We start from the raw sequence: 15,372 nt of genomic DNA, 5'->3' as shown, positions 1-15,372 counted from the left end.
GGAACCTACATAAAAACTGCCTTAGTGCATAAAAACATCACACTCAAATATAGTAAAGCAGGAATATTAAATGCATTCCTTTCAGATTATGATGTAATAAAAATTACACTTAGGAAAGGGTCATGGAAAGAGAGATTAAAGTTGATTAAGAATGAAATAATCAAATTCTGAAGAATGAGCGGGCAAAAAAAATCATAGAAACAAACATTAATCTCATCAAATAGAGTGAGAACAATGATACAACATTCCAAAATGAATGGGATCCAGCCAAAGCTCAACTGAGGGGAAATTTTATATCTCTATAGGCTTACATCAATGTTGTGGTTTGCTTCACCTTGGGACCCACAGCGGCGACCTCCCTCCTGAAGGGGAGCTGAGAATAAGGAGTCAAGCCACTACTGCCTTATGCCTCCAGCTCAATTTTATTACTGCTTAGCTATTACGTATATACTGTTAGGTCTTCTGGGGTAGAACAAAGGATAATGAGGGAATTGGGGGGGATGCACAAGCAGGGTAAGTTCAGCATCTTGCATTACAGGATAAGGGAGTATGTTAGGGAGGAGGTGATAAAACACAGCTGTGTCTAGTGCCCTTGGTCTGTGGGGCAGAATGTCCAGCTCCCAAGGACTCTGGCGCACCTTGTCTCTAGGGGCAGCAAGCCAGCTCCTGAGATTGTCCAGGTGGCGGTTTACTTGGAAATGATTTGTGTCATGGCTGTTAGAACAGCCTGTGTACCCACACATCAATAACATGGAGAAAAAAGCAAATTAGTGAATTGGGTATGCAATTAAGAAAAAGTTATAAAATAATGAAATTAATAATCCCTCATTAAATAACAAATTAAACATCCTGAAAATCAAAGAGAATTAAAATACCAAAAGTTAAGAAAACCATTGAACTAAAAAGTCAAACTAATATCTGGTCTTATGGGGAAAAAATTAAAAAGAAAAACCTCTGGTTAATTTGATTTGAAAAAAGAATGAAAAAAATTAAATTACCAATGTCAAAAATGAAAATGGTGAATTCATCAGTCATGAACAAGAAATGAAAGTGTATGCCAATAAACCAGACAATCTAAATGAAATGGATGAATATTTACAAAATATAAAAACCCAGATTAACAGAAGTCGGAAAAGAATACTTTGTTCCACTTAGAAAACAAAATTGAACTAGACATCAGTGAACCCCCTAAGAAAAATCCCCAGGGCAGGATGAATTCACAAGTGAATTCTACCAGATATTTAAAAAACAATTAATTCCAATACTATACAAACTATTTGGGAAAACAGGGGGAAAAAGAATTCTGCTAAGTTCCTTTTATGACACAAATAGGGTGCTGTGACCTTAACTGGGAAGAGTCAAAAAATAGGAAGAAAACTATAGACCAATTTCCCTAATGGATATAAATGAACAAATATTAAATAAAATACTAACAATGAAATCACAACAATATAAACTACCAGGAAAGCAGTGACCAATCCTTTCCCAAATCATATCAATTTGGGATCTCCAAAAACTTTCAGACTCCCATATCTAGCTCTGAATAAAACAGTATAAAGATCCAGACAATTCCCCTCTCTTTAGAGTTTTAACTGAAATATAAAATGTATTCATAGCAATCATTATCTCAGATTAAGCAAAAGATGAAACAGATCTCATTCAAAGAGATAAGTAGGGAAACTAGGTCTTGCTTAAAGTTACCACAGACAATAATGCAATATCAGTATTAAACACCTATGCACCAAATGACCAAGCATTCATCTTCTTAAAGGAAAAAAATAGATGACTTACAGAAGGAAAGAGTCAAACTATACTAATTGGTGAACCCAACTTTACCTTCTCAGAATTAGGCAAAATATATGGATAAAATAAATAAGAGAGTCAAGGAGATGAAAAGAATATTTCAACTATTAGATATAATAGATTTCTGGAGAAATCTGAATGGAGAAGGAAAATAATAACTTTTTTTAAAAATGTGAACATGGCACTTTCACAAAAATGAACATCAATTAGGGAATAAAACCTGATAATGAAATGTAGAAAAACAGAAAATTAAATGCAGACAATTACTGAACTTTTATACTGCAAAAAGTAATATGAATTACCAAATTGTAAAAGCAGAGATTAAAATTAATTAGAAACTAAATAATCTAATACTAACAAATGAATGGATCAAAAAATAATTCAGAGAATGTAGGAATAATTTCATTAAAGTTACAAAAATGAGACAACATACCAAAATTGTTGGGATTCAACCAAAGCAATGCTTGGGGGAACGGGATTTCTATTTCTAAATGGTTATATCAATAAAACAGAGAAAGAGAAGATAAAAAAATTGAGCATGAAATTTTAAAAATTAGAAAAAGAACAAATGGGAAAATATTCAATTAAATATCAAGATGGAAATCCTGAAATCAAGAATGAGAATAGAAAAATCAAAAAAGTAGGTGTTGGTTTTACTTTAATATTAAGAACATAGATAAAGCATTGGTTAATTTGATTAAAAAAGAAGAAAACCAAATTGCTAGTCTTAAAAATGAAAGGGTAAATGCATTTGAAGATGAAATTAAAGCAATGTTATTTTGCTCAAGCAGAAGACTGTAAAACTGACTACCTATTTGAAATGAATTAATATTTACCAATATAATCTAAACTGTTATGTTAATAGAAGTCAACATAGAAACTTCAAATAACTCTTAAAAAAAATTGAATAAGGTATAAATTAGTTCCCATTGAAAAAGTCCCCAGACCAGGGAATTGAAAGTGAATTCTCCCAAACATTTAAAAAAACATTTCAACTCAATACCATATAAATTATTTGAAAAAACAGGTTAGAAAAGAGTCTTATCAACTTCCTCTTATGTAGAGGGCCAGCCCCAGGGAGTGATATTCACATATCCTTGATGATCTTCTTCATCAAAGGCATGTATGGATTATTGTTCATTGTATGGATCCCTTGGCTCACCAGTGAACCCTCACCTAGGATAATTTGTGGTTCCAGGATGGTTGTAAAAGGTTTCTTTTATGCGTTTTTCTAAGAACAAATATTGTAAATTTACCCAGGAACTTGTAAAACTGGGTCTCTCTTTTAACTGGTCATTCCTGAGATAAGTTTCTCGTATAAAAGTCTGAGTTTCCAAAAATAAAGTTGGTAGATTTTCACTTTCCAACCTTTTGTGTTTGGATATGTTTGTCTACCTGACCTGGCTCTAGGAAATTCATGTCCAGACCCACACCAGAACTATTGGGGTCGATAACTGATGCCCAAACAGGGACTGACTGATGGACGGAGAGTTGGACCTGGAGGGGAATCAATCTTGAAAGGAAAGATAAAGTTTGGACACCTGCAAGTCAAAAGAGCACTCATAAAGGGACAGCAGGCAATTAAGGTAAATAATTTTTTTCATCAGGTCTAAAACAGAGAGCATTAAAATGAGACAGGGACAGTCCAAGGATAGAGGACAATATTTAGAAGTTCTAAAGCAGATAGTTAAAGAAAGAGGCTTGTTAATAACAACAAAACAATTGGAAGAATATAGTGAATGTGTGCAAAAATGTTGTCCTTGGTTTCCAGAAGAAGGAGTATTTAGTATTGAAAAATGGGAAACTGTGGAGACACAGATGAGTGAAAATTTTAAACAAGAAGGTCAGGAGGCATTTCCTATAGGAGTAGTTTCATTGTGGAATATTTTAAAAATCTGCCTGACTCCACCTGGAGATGTTCATTTGCCTCAGAGTATATTAAAAGTTGATGTAGATGTTCAAACTTTTAAGCAGGAAGAGAAGAGTAAAAAAGAGTGGTGGCTTTTACCTCCAAAGCCACCTTCAGACTCGTGCCTGTATGGGGTGGATGGAGGGGTATAGAAGCCAAGGCAGCAGGGCCATACCTTCCCAGGAGAATCCTCCTCCTGGCTCCAGCTTTAGGAACTTGTACTGCAGAGTCTCCCGGATGCCGGGGCCCACCCCCTCAGGTTGCCACAGTGGCTGCTGCTCCTAGGCTTATGGAGGTTTTGGCTCCCCAGCCAGTATCACCTCCTTCTAACTCTAATAACCCACGTTCTTCTCCTTTACGGTCTAAAGAAGAAAATGTTACCAAAGATGAGGGGCATATGAATATTGTTCAAGATTCCATGGGACATGAGAGAGTCATTGTTCTCTTTTCCTGTCCTTGAGAAACCTGATCCAAGGATTCCAGGGATTGTTTTGAGAGAATATAATAATTTAAATTTTAAAACATTTAGAGAATTAAAATCAGCAACAAGCATGTATAACAGCAGTCCATATGTTATGAATATAATAGAAATATTAGGTAGACAAATATTAGCCCCAGAATATTGGACCATGATAGCAAAAACTGCTCTTACACCAGGAGATTACTTAATATGGAAAATTGAATTTTTTGAGAATTATACTAGTCAGGCTGAAAGAAATGAAGCAGCAGGGTTAAGACTAACATTTGAAATGCTCTCTAGCACTGGCCCATGGGCAGGAGTAAATAACCATATTAGGTATAGTTTACAGGCCCACGAACAGGTATGGCTAAAACTGCCTGAAAAAGGAGGAGGAGGCAATGGGAGTGAGAGATCAGACAGCTTGTTTGCTCATGGCTAGCTTATCTAGATCTTGAAGTAAACTGAGAGAGGGAAATTAAGAAAAAGCACTAGATAAGAGAGAGAGAGAATTATTTCATGAAGACTTGATAAAATAAAATAAAATGTTAAATTTTTAAAAATCCTGTTTAATTTCAAAAAGACAAGATAATCAGGTTCATTTTAAAATACGTAATTTGATTATTACAAAAAATAATGGGACGATTGAGGATTTAAAAAATAAAAAGAGCGACTCCCCTTTCCAGAAAAGATTTAGGGCTGTTGAAGTTATTTGGTTTACTCTAAGTTGATAGGGGACAGGAAATATTCCAATTAGGCTTAGGGATTTTTGAGTGACTGTTTGCCTAGTTCTAAAAAGTTATAGTTATTTGTAGTTAAAATCAAGAAGTGTTAGTTATCAAAACCTTTGAATGGAAAAATGTATTGTGAAAAATGGAAGGTTCTTGTCATTTTTCTCTGGTTTCTTGGAAAATTTGTCACCTTTGGTGGTGTTATGCTGTTGTTTTTTGTCTTTGTATAATGTTTAAAGGGACCCTCTAGTGTGAGAGCAGAGTGGGGTTTCCCTGGATTTTGGGGGCCTCTTTTGTTCTAAATGCTCTGACTCCGTTTATGTGTCTATATGTGTTTGCTTTAAAATACAGGCAGAGAGAAACTCTCAGCTATTTCTCAGGCCTGCTGTTCTCTGTATTCTGATTGGCCAATCTTCTTTCCATTCTCTCTTTTCAAAATGAGATCTTCTTTGTTTCCAAAACTCATGATTGGCGCCAAAACAGATTTTCCAGAGAATCATGTTTTTTGGAGGAGAAGGGGTTCTATTATTTTATCTTATTTTCTAGCGTCTCTTTTCTGGTCTGATACTGATTTGGCAAATTACTGCTCATAATTACATATATATATATATATATACATATAATAAAATTGTAGAATGAGCAAGGAATGATAAACAGTAAAGGTAAATAATTGGTGCATACTACCTTGATATCTCAAAATGTGAAGAATCTCCAATTCCCAGAACATTATTTTGTCAGTGAGGATAGAAAGCTCTTTTAAGTTAAGAAAACTGAGAAGTTAGAATAGCACTGATACAGATAGGAAGGATTTGCAAACTTTCATATTTTGAAAAGGAAAATAATTTAAGGTAATTTTGAATATGTTTGGAATTTATAGGATTATTAAGAGAAATTTAAAGAAAATCTTGTAAACATAAAAAGGAATTTTAGAAACATTTGGTCTCAAGAAATTTTTATGTAGTACAGAATTTTAGGGAGTAAAGGGAATATACATTAAATTGAAATGCGCTATGTATGATCAGTAAACTTTGTATAAGAACAGATTCAGGCAATTTTTTGCAATTTTAATGTTGTGTCACAATAACATACAATGGATGAATTGAAGTATCATCCATCATCTTTGTAAAGATTTGTTATAAGAAAACTAGAGAATACCTTGCCAACAAGGTTATATTTCTCAAGGTCTTTTGGCTCAAAGATTGTGAAAAGCTGTGCCCTTCCGCCTACTTTTTCTTAAAGGGAATATTTATATGTAAGATCAAAGTAACTTATTTAATATCTGTTATTTAAGAGGTAATTATATATGTATCCTTTAACCCAGGCATTGGTAAAAGTTTTACATTGAATTTTTTGAAATTTTATATATATATATATATATATATATATATATATATATATATATATATATATATATATATATGTATATATGTTTGTGTGTGTGTGTGTGTGTGTGTATATAAAACTAAATTCATAGAGAATCTTATTTTTTTTGAAAATAGGAGTATATTTGAACAAGAGTAAAATAAGCTTATAAAACAAAGATGTGAAAGAAATTTATATGTAACAGAATTTGAGTTATAAGGTTAACTTTAAGAGAATGAGATGTTAGTATGGAAACATGTTTCATGTAGGTTAAAATGTAATGTTTAATTTAAAAAAAAACAAAATGGTAACATTAGAAGAAGGTTGTATAAGAAATTGGGAGTTTATAGCTTAACTGCGATTATTTCCAATAATGCTGAATAAATGTGAGAGGCTTTGAAAAATGATTGGGAGATTGAAAATTATGTAACCCATAGTAAAGCAATTTACTGATGAGCAAGATGTTGAAAAGTTGTATGATCTAGTTTTATCAATATAAGCTATTTTACTATAATGATGTCAAAGCATGGAGTTAATGATTGATTACTCTATAGAGATAATGAGGGAAAATATCAGAAGTTATGACACTCTAGGTTACCTGAAATTTTTGAACAATGTGATGGACCTTATTCTAGACCTGTAGGTCCAAGTATAAATGCAATTTAAAAAAATAATTTTTAATCAAAAGAAAAGAATGAATTATATGTCTAGTTAATGATATTAATAGAACCGCTACAAACCCTTACCATTTTTTACAGATAGTAAGTATAGTTATCATGTGGTCAGATACATAGAAACAGCTTTTAATTAACATGGAAGTGATGAAAAATTATATCAAGTCTTTAAAGAGTTACAAGAAGTTATAAGAGATAGATATAATCCTTTTTGAATATATATACATTCCCACACTGAATTGCCTGGGTCTATATAAGAAGGCAATCATGGGGCTGATCAATTAACCCTTCTACTTCTTATAAGCTTCTGTTTTGTCCACAGATGGAAAAACTATCTGGGTACCAGAAAGCAACATCAGACCATGCAGAGTAGATGAATCAAGTAATACAGAAAATGAATAATTTACACTTAAGAAATTGAAAAGGAAAAGATAAGAGGAGAATACATCATGGATGTATGGGACAATTTATGACTCATGAACAATTTGGGAACTGTAAAAGGAATTGAATATTGAACCTAAGTTCAAAACCCTCCATGGGTCACTGCTCTACAATGGGGAGAGAGTACGGCTGCAATTGTATTAATTGGGGAAGATGCATATTATTCGGGATATAACAAAGTTCCTACTGGAGATATCAAAAGAAGAGACGCTGAGAAGAAAATTTAGGCATAATTTCTCTTGTTTAAATACTGTGACACCTATATGTTTTTTGTAAAATGTGTATGGTTGAACCATCTTTTAAATTAAGTAAAACTAAACATTGAACTCATCCAAATATTTATAACATGGGAGCATTTTGGACCTTAGAAATATCAGGAATTCCATTTGAAGAAAGTATTGAAGGAAGGAAGATATTTCCTACAGAATTTCCTTGTTTAAATTTATTCCCTGGGATAATATAATGGTTATTTGAATGAAATACGGTATAATGATTCTATAACTATGGATATGAATCAATTTCATGAAATTGTTAATGATATTGCATTGCCACCTAGAATGGAAATGGACTCAGGCATTGATAATTTGTTTAACTTTGTTAATAGGTTTCAACATTTTCATTTTATGAACCTATTAGTTAGCATGCTTCCTGGTATCTTTGCATTATTATTGATATTGTGCATAATACCCATTTGTATTAAATGCCTTTTGTCACTGGGACAAAACATAGGTGTCCTGACACCGCCTAAAGCTTCAGTATGCCTAAGAAGGGGGAATCTGTAGAGGGCCAGCCCCAGGGAGTGGTATTCACATATCCTTGGTGATCTTCTTCATCAAAGGTATGTATGGATTATTGCTCATTGTATGGATCCATTGGCTCACCAGTGAACCCTCACCTAGGATAATCTATGGCTCCAGGATGGTTGTAAAAAGGTTTCTTTTATGCATTTTTCTAAGAACAAATATTGTAAATTTACCCAGGAACTTGTAAAACTGGGTTTCTCTTTTAACTGGTCATTCCTGAGATAAGTTTCTGGTATAAAAAGTCTGAGTTTCCAAAAATAAAGTTGGTAGATTTTTGCTTCCCAACCTTTTGTGTTTGGATATGTTTGTTTACCCGACCTGACTCCCAGGAATTCATGTCCAGATCCACACCAGAGCTATTGCGGGTGATACTCTTATGGCACAAATATGACTCTGATACATAAAGAAAATGTGAGAAGAGATTAATACATTGTTAGTGGAGGTATGAAATGACACATCCATTTTGAAAATAATTGGAATTATGCACAGAAAGTAACAAATACTTTCTAAGCTTTTAAAACAATGACTCCATTATACCCTAAGTAAGTCAATAATAAGAAAAAAAGTCTGAATATACACCAAAATATTTATAAAAGCACTTTTGGGTACAACTATGAATTAGAAACAAATTAGAAAATTAGATGATAATCCACTGTACAATGACAAAACAAAAAATGGAACTCAAATGTCATGGAATCCTACTACCATGCTATAAGAAGTGATGTTTTTGGACTCCACCCCATTGGCTTTAATGGAATATTAGTTGCTGAACTCCATGGTTGACCTGTGGGGCGTTGTCAGCCTGAAATTATTTTACATCATGAGTTGAACTCTGGAGGTTCCTGGGTGCCCAATTGCAGACACCCCTTCCCCCAGCTCAGGCAGACCTGTGGCAGAGGTGGTGGTACTGGCAATCCCTGGAACTGGAGGAGTAGGAGGAAGGAGCTCCAGCCCACCACAAACAGTGTCAGCTCACAGAGACTTCTTTTGGCTGTGATTCTTTGAGGCAGGATCTTGTCAAACGACTTCTGCACGTTTGGATTGAGATAAGATATTGTTATAGGTATACCGGCACATAATCAATTACTACTACAAACTTTTAGGATTGTTTTCTGCATTGTGTGCTGTCCCCAGAAATGAAGACTGTCTTGGGCTGTATAAAAGTATTGGAACAAAGGTGATTAGAATCTTTCTATATGTTGCAATTCAGTTTATGTCCATTGACAATTATAAATATTTAATTACCACAAAACTTGAGATTTTTGGACATAGACAATGGCATGACTGTAGCAACTTATACCTACACATTTGATATGGTTAGAATTCACCTAAACAGGTTCTGGGTTCTGCAGAGTGAGTTATGGGGAGAAAACACCTACATAGGAACTGTTCATACATTCAAAACGATTGATACAAAGGAACGTGATTTTTGTGGATTTCACAGAAGACTGATGGTTACTCTTGTAGGAATGGTTCCCTTTGCAGATATTTCATTTTTTACTTTTGTTACCTTAAAGAGTATTGATCTCTCCCATGCACCTACCTTGCTTGTAAGACTTTCATTAGAAGACCCTAATGTCTTAGTTCTGAAAATACATATAAACTTGCTTTGTATTGATGCTGCTGGAACAATAACACAGACAATAACTTATCCACTTGATGTAACCTGTCATCAAATGCAATTAGGGACTGCTCACCCAGATTCATATAACTGCCTCACAATGTTGAAGACACTGAAGTATAAGTACAGACAGCATAGGATTCAGAAAGGACTCTATTGTAGTCTGTCTCTTTAACTACATTCTGTGTTCCTTCCTAAGGTGTTCACAACTCACTAGCACTTGAAGCAGTTTTAGAACCTCAGCTGAAGTTATATTTTTCCAGAAGAAACTAATCAGGGTCACAGGGTCAGACAAATGTATATCTGTTTCATATATATATATATATATATATATATATATATATATATATATATATATATATATATGATTTAATATTAACAGGTGGTGGGGAGTGTGTTTGGATTAAGTGAATTTGAAAACTATTTTGCTGTTGCAAATCTTAGCATGGGACTACTTAAATTTTTTTTGTCAACCAAAAATTAGAAATGCTTTCTTCCTGTCATTTTTTCGCAAATAATTTATATTCTGATATGAAATACATCCTTAGGCTAAATATGGGTGTTTCATTAAGTTAATCAATTTCATTAAAATTATTAAAGGTCTGAGAATTTGATAAGATTCATTGATGCCAATTACAGGTTTCTGAGGTTTACTCTTAGCTTTATCATGTTCTTCTGAGCTTTTCATTTGTATTAATCATGGCAAAAATAAAATTCCAGTTTTATGTCAGACTTAATGAATAATTATGCTGGATTTTAAAATGAACTGGGTTCATTTTGTTTTGTGATTCAGATTTAATAATTTGTGATTATTATAGCAAGAATGTATATTGACAGTTTTTCTTACCTTGTTGGGCAAGCTTGTAGGTGTTATAATAATGTGGAATATTTTACATAAGTTTTTATAAAATACAAACTATTCCTAAAAGGTAGTTCAAAGGCATGTGAGTAAACCTACTGATCCAACCTGGACATAGTTTATTTGTAGAAGTGAGTGGGTTGCTTTATGACTTCTGGTACATAAAATCTATAGAGGTAGACTATCAGCATCTTCATTATCAACAATATAGGAATCAAAGGGTATTCACTGTGCTTGTATATATAATAGAATGATATATACATAAATATATTACTGTATCAAAATGCTCTGTGAAAGTATCAAAATGCTCTGTGAAAGACTTCTGTTGTGTAAATTTACTTAATGGAGATATTAACTATAATTTCTAGTGCTCTCCTATTATTTACAAGCAAGCAAGTGAAAATGCTAGCATTCATTCTTTGTAGCCACTTATTTTAGTGTCGTTTTTATTTATTGTCGTAAATATTATTTATTTTTTCTGCAAGGCAATGGAGTTAAGTGGCTTACCCAAGGCCACACAGCTAGGTAATTATTAAGTGTCTGAGACTGGATTTGAACTCAAGTCCTCCTGACTCCAGGGCTGGTGCTCTAACCTCTGTGCCATCTAGCTGCCCCTTCATAAATATAATTTTAGAGAACATGATATGAAGAATCATTGTCATGTGATGAGTTAGAATATTAGTGGAAATCATTGTTTGCCTTCATGTTTGTGTTGGGCCAGGTATTGACCTTTGTAAATTAATGTGTTTTGGGGATAAAATTGGATGAATTGCGGTGATTTTGTTTTGACTTCTCATCAGATGAATATTTATTTGATTCACAAACCTACCTTTTGATATAACTGCATGTGTTCTGGAGCTGTGTAGGTTCCCCCTTCTGGGTTAGGCCATAACCTAATATTGTCAAGCAATCTTGAGCTAATTTAAATGGCTAAAACTATGTCATCTATGATCCCCTAAAAGGAAACTACAAATGTTTTACTGAAGAAAAATTCTGTGCTGATTATCTAATACATTTAAAAACTTAATAATAATTAAATGTTAGTAAAAAAAGAAAGAAAGAATGGGAATGAAAAATGTAGAGAAGAAAGGAAAGATCTTTATGAATTTATGAAAAATGAATTAAGTAAAGCCAAGAAAACTTTACATGCACACGGTAATGTCAGCAATTTAAAAAGAAAGAATGGCATACCAAAAAATTATAAGTTCTTGTAACAAAATGTGAAAGTAAAGGTGGGCCTGAAAAGTAAACAAAAGAATATTGCATCATTCTACTTTGTCTAGGAGTTGAAGGTCCACAGGCTTTACACATGTAATACCCTTTCCTAAATGCATCTATCAATTATGCTCCCTTTTCTTTTGCTCCCTAAAATGGAAAACTGAAAGAGCAGGGAGGAAATTACTATTCACATCTAGGGATAGGGGAAGACCAAAATGTTACCAAACAAGTATAAGTGAGAATCACAGAAAATAAAATGGATAATTCTACTTCTGTAAAGTTAAATATTATTTTATAAAGAGATCAAAAGCAGTTAAAATAAGAAGGCTAACAGTTAAGTGCAGAAAAACATCTTTGCACTAAATTTCTCTAAGGTTCTTGCCCATGTGAAATTTAAAAGTACTCCATTTCCAAGATTAAGGGTCTTTCTCCAATAGGTCAATGGAACAGGAAGTTTTCAAAGGAAGAAATGTAAGCTTTCTATAGCCCTATAAGAAAATGCTTCAAATCCCTCAAAATGAGAGAAGTATTCATTAAAATGACTCTGATCTTTCAATTTGTAAATAACAGAGATCCACAAGTTCAGGGACAGTCCCCTCTTTTTGATTCAAAATAAGGTACATGGAAACCTCCTTTAAACAAGAGATGCTGTGGGGAAGGGGAGAGGAAAATTTCCTAGACTGTCTCTTACAAGTCCTAAGACCAGACCAAGGATGGAGGAATGGAGGATGGAAAAATTCCTGTGAGAAGAGGAGAGAGGGAGTGTCCCCAAAGACTGGTCTCAGTTGGTCGCCACTCACCCTACCCCAAATACTGATCCCCCAAATCCCCCAACCTCCAGTCAAAGACTTGGACAGACAGGAAATCTGTGGCAGGAGCAAACCTGGAGGATCAGTCACACTCAGGTTCACTCTGAAAACACACACACACACACACACACACACACACACACACACACACACGCGCACTCATGATTGGACCTGTTTATATAACACATGCAAAAACACCCTTCCATACATCCTAAACACTAAGAGAAATCAATTGGGGAGAGGGGGGTGGTCTCCATGAAAAGCTTGGGGTGTGGTGGGCCGGAGAAAGGGAAGATAAGGAAAAAGAAAGGGAGGGGCTGAGACTGACCAGAGGAAGGGGCATTCAGTTCTCTCACAGTTCCTTAGGCTCTTTCAGGACTCTCAGAGATAGTTTGGAAGATGGAGGGAAAAGAGGGTAAAGAAGAGGAGATCTGGAGCGGGAGGGCAAGGCAATGATTGAGGGGCCCCAAACCTCCAGGTGCACCCCATTCACTCACATCCTCTGGATGTAGATCAGGAAGACCAGAGACTGCACTGGATGTAGTGAGAGACCTTGGTGTTTTTAAGCTAAGCTTTTTAACCAGCCTCAGTTTGACTGAATGAAAAGAAGCTTCCTCTCAATAGAGGGTGGGAGGGGGCGAGTACAGTGACATTACTTCAAGGCAGAGTTTGTCTCCTCCCAGAGCAGAGGTGGAGGAAATGAGAGATCGGGGATCTATGACATCAGACCCGGAACAGTGGGGAACACCCCCCCAGTCATTTCTTTCAGTGCCCATCAACCAAGTCTGGTGAGGGAAGGGGCCCCTGGCCTGATCAGGGGCCCAGGGTCCTGAGGGCAACTTGCTGGGGCTGAGACTGAGGGTCAGCAGCTGAGTTCAGCTTCGAGGTGGGCCCCTTTGTGGAAACTGTGAGAAGGAGGCCCAGGATGGACATAGAGGATTCTGAAAAGAGGTGTCTTAAGCTCCCCAAAACGAAGAGCACAAAAGGTACAGAAACATTTTTTAACCACCATTCCTTGAACAGGTCTTGGACATCACACAGCGGGAGAGCAGTGGAGGAAGAGGCTGGTCTGGGGAAGGGCAGGGCTCAGCCTCCTTTTTCTAGGCAGTCAAAGATGGGGGAGGGGTGGCGAGAGACAGGGGGAACCCAGATACCCACCACATGCCTATCCCTTTTGTTTATGTGTGGGGACCCTGGTCTAAATAGTATAATAATATATACACCTAAGAGGGAACAACATCTTCCTTTCTGGTTCAGTCTCCTCCATCAAGGAATTTCTTTCTAAATTTCTTTTTAAAACTATTTCAGATTTGGGGCTTTATTCTACCTAAAACCAGCCACCCTATCACTAGTGAACTGGCACAGTGGAGACACAACTGGAATTGAAATTACAAGACCTAGACTGAACTTTTGTCTTACTCATTGTTTGACCTTAAGCAAGGCAATCCAACTCTCTAAACTCTAATTTTCACATTTGTAAATTAAGGGTGATAATACCCATTCTAAGTAAATTATGTAGTGCTTATAAAGTTCCAATGGGTTGCTTGCAAAGTACTTTTCAAACCATGACTTGCTATAGAAATGTTTATTATTATTTTTCTTATTTCATTTCTATTATTTTTTGTTGTTGTTTTTTTGTTTTTGTTTTTGCAAGGCAAATGGGGTTAAATGGCTTGCCCAAGGCCACACAGCTAGGCAATTATTAAGTGTCTGAGACCGGATTTGAACCCAAGTACTCCTGACTCCAAGGCCTGTGCTTTATCCACTACGCCACCTAGCCGCCCCTGATTTCTATTATTTTTTGATGGAGTTTACACAATGTGTTTTTGACTCTTCTTTTTAATGTTCTTCAGATAAATGCACAGAATTTCTGTCTTTTGTAACTCAATAAAAGAATAGGGATAAATATGACCAGAAAGGACAATGATCAATGTTGGAAGAGATTTGAGAAATCTGGGACACTAATATATTGTTGGTGGAGCTGTGAATTCATCCAACCTTTCTGGAGAGCAATTTGGAATTGTGCCCAAAGGGCAATAAAAATGTGCATACCTTTTGATCCAGCAATACCACTACTGGGTCTATACCCTGAAGAGATTATGAAAAAGGATAAAAATATCACTTGTCCAAAAATATTTATAGCAGCTCTGTTTGTGGTGGCAAGAATTGGAAATGGTGTGAATGTCTATTGACTGGGGTGTGGTTTATGTATGAGATGGAAGACTATTGTTCTATTAGAAACCAGGAGGGATGGGAATTCAGGGAAGCATGGAAGGATTTGCATGAACTGATTCGGAGTAGGATGAGTAGAAACAGAAGAACATTTTAGGCACTAACACCAACATGGGGGTGATGATTAACCTTAATGAACTTGATCATTCCATCAATGCAACAATCAGACACAATTTTGGGATATCTTCGATGGAGAATACCATCTGTATCCAGAGAAAGAATTGTGGAGTTCGAACAAAGACCAAAGACTATTACCTTTAATTAAAAAAAAACTATCTTATTATGTAATTTTCCTATGTCTTATGCTTTATTTTTTTCCTTAAGGACAGACTTCCCTCTTATCACATTCAGCTTAGATCAAGGTATACCATGGAAACAATGTAAAGATTAACAGACTGCTTTCTATGTGGGGTAGAGGGAGGGAAGTGAATTAGAGAAAAAAATTGTAAAATT

General features: G+C 35.2%; 1 pseudogene; it reads left to right on the top strand.

The window, feature by feature from the left end:
* The first annotated feature begins 500 nt into the window (after nt 1–500).
* Nucleotides 501–9,976, top strand: LOC141498748 (solute carrier family 25 member 16 pseudogene; annotated as a pseudogene).
* The last annotated feature ends 5,396 nt before the right edge of the window (nt 9,977–15,372 follow it).

Source organism: Macrotis lagotis, chromosome X (genome assembly GCF_037893015.1).
Source record: "Macrotis lagotis isolate mMagLag1 chromosome X, bilby.v1.9.chrom.fasta, whole genome shotgun sequence".
NCBI lineage: Eukaryota > Metazoa > Chordata > Mammalia > Peramelemorphia > Peramelidae > Macrotis > Macrotis lagotis.
Note: the sequence above shows the minus strand (reverse complement) of the source record. Positions and strands in the feature narration are given on the sequence as shown.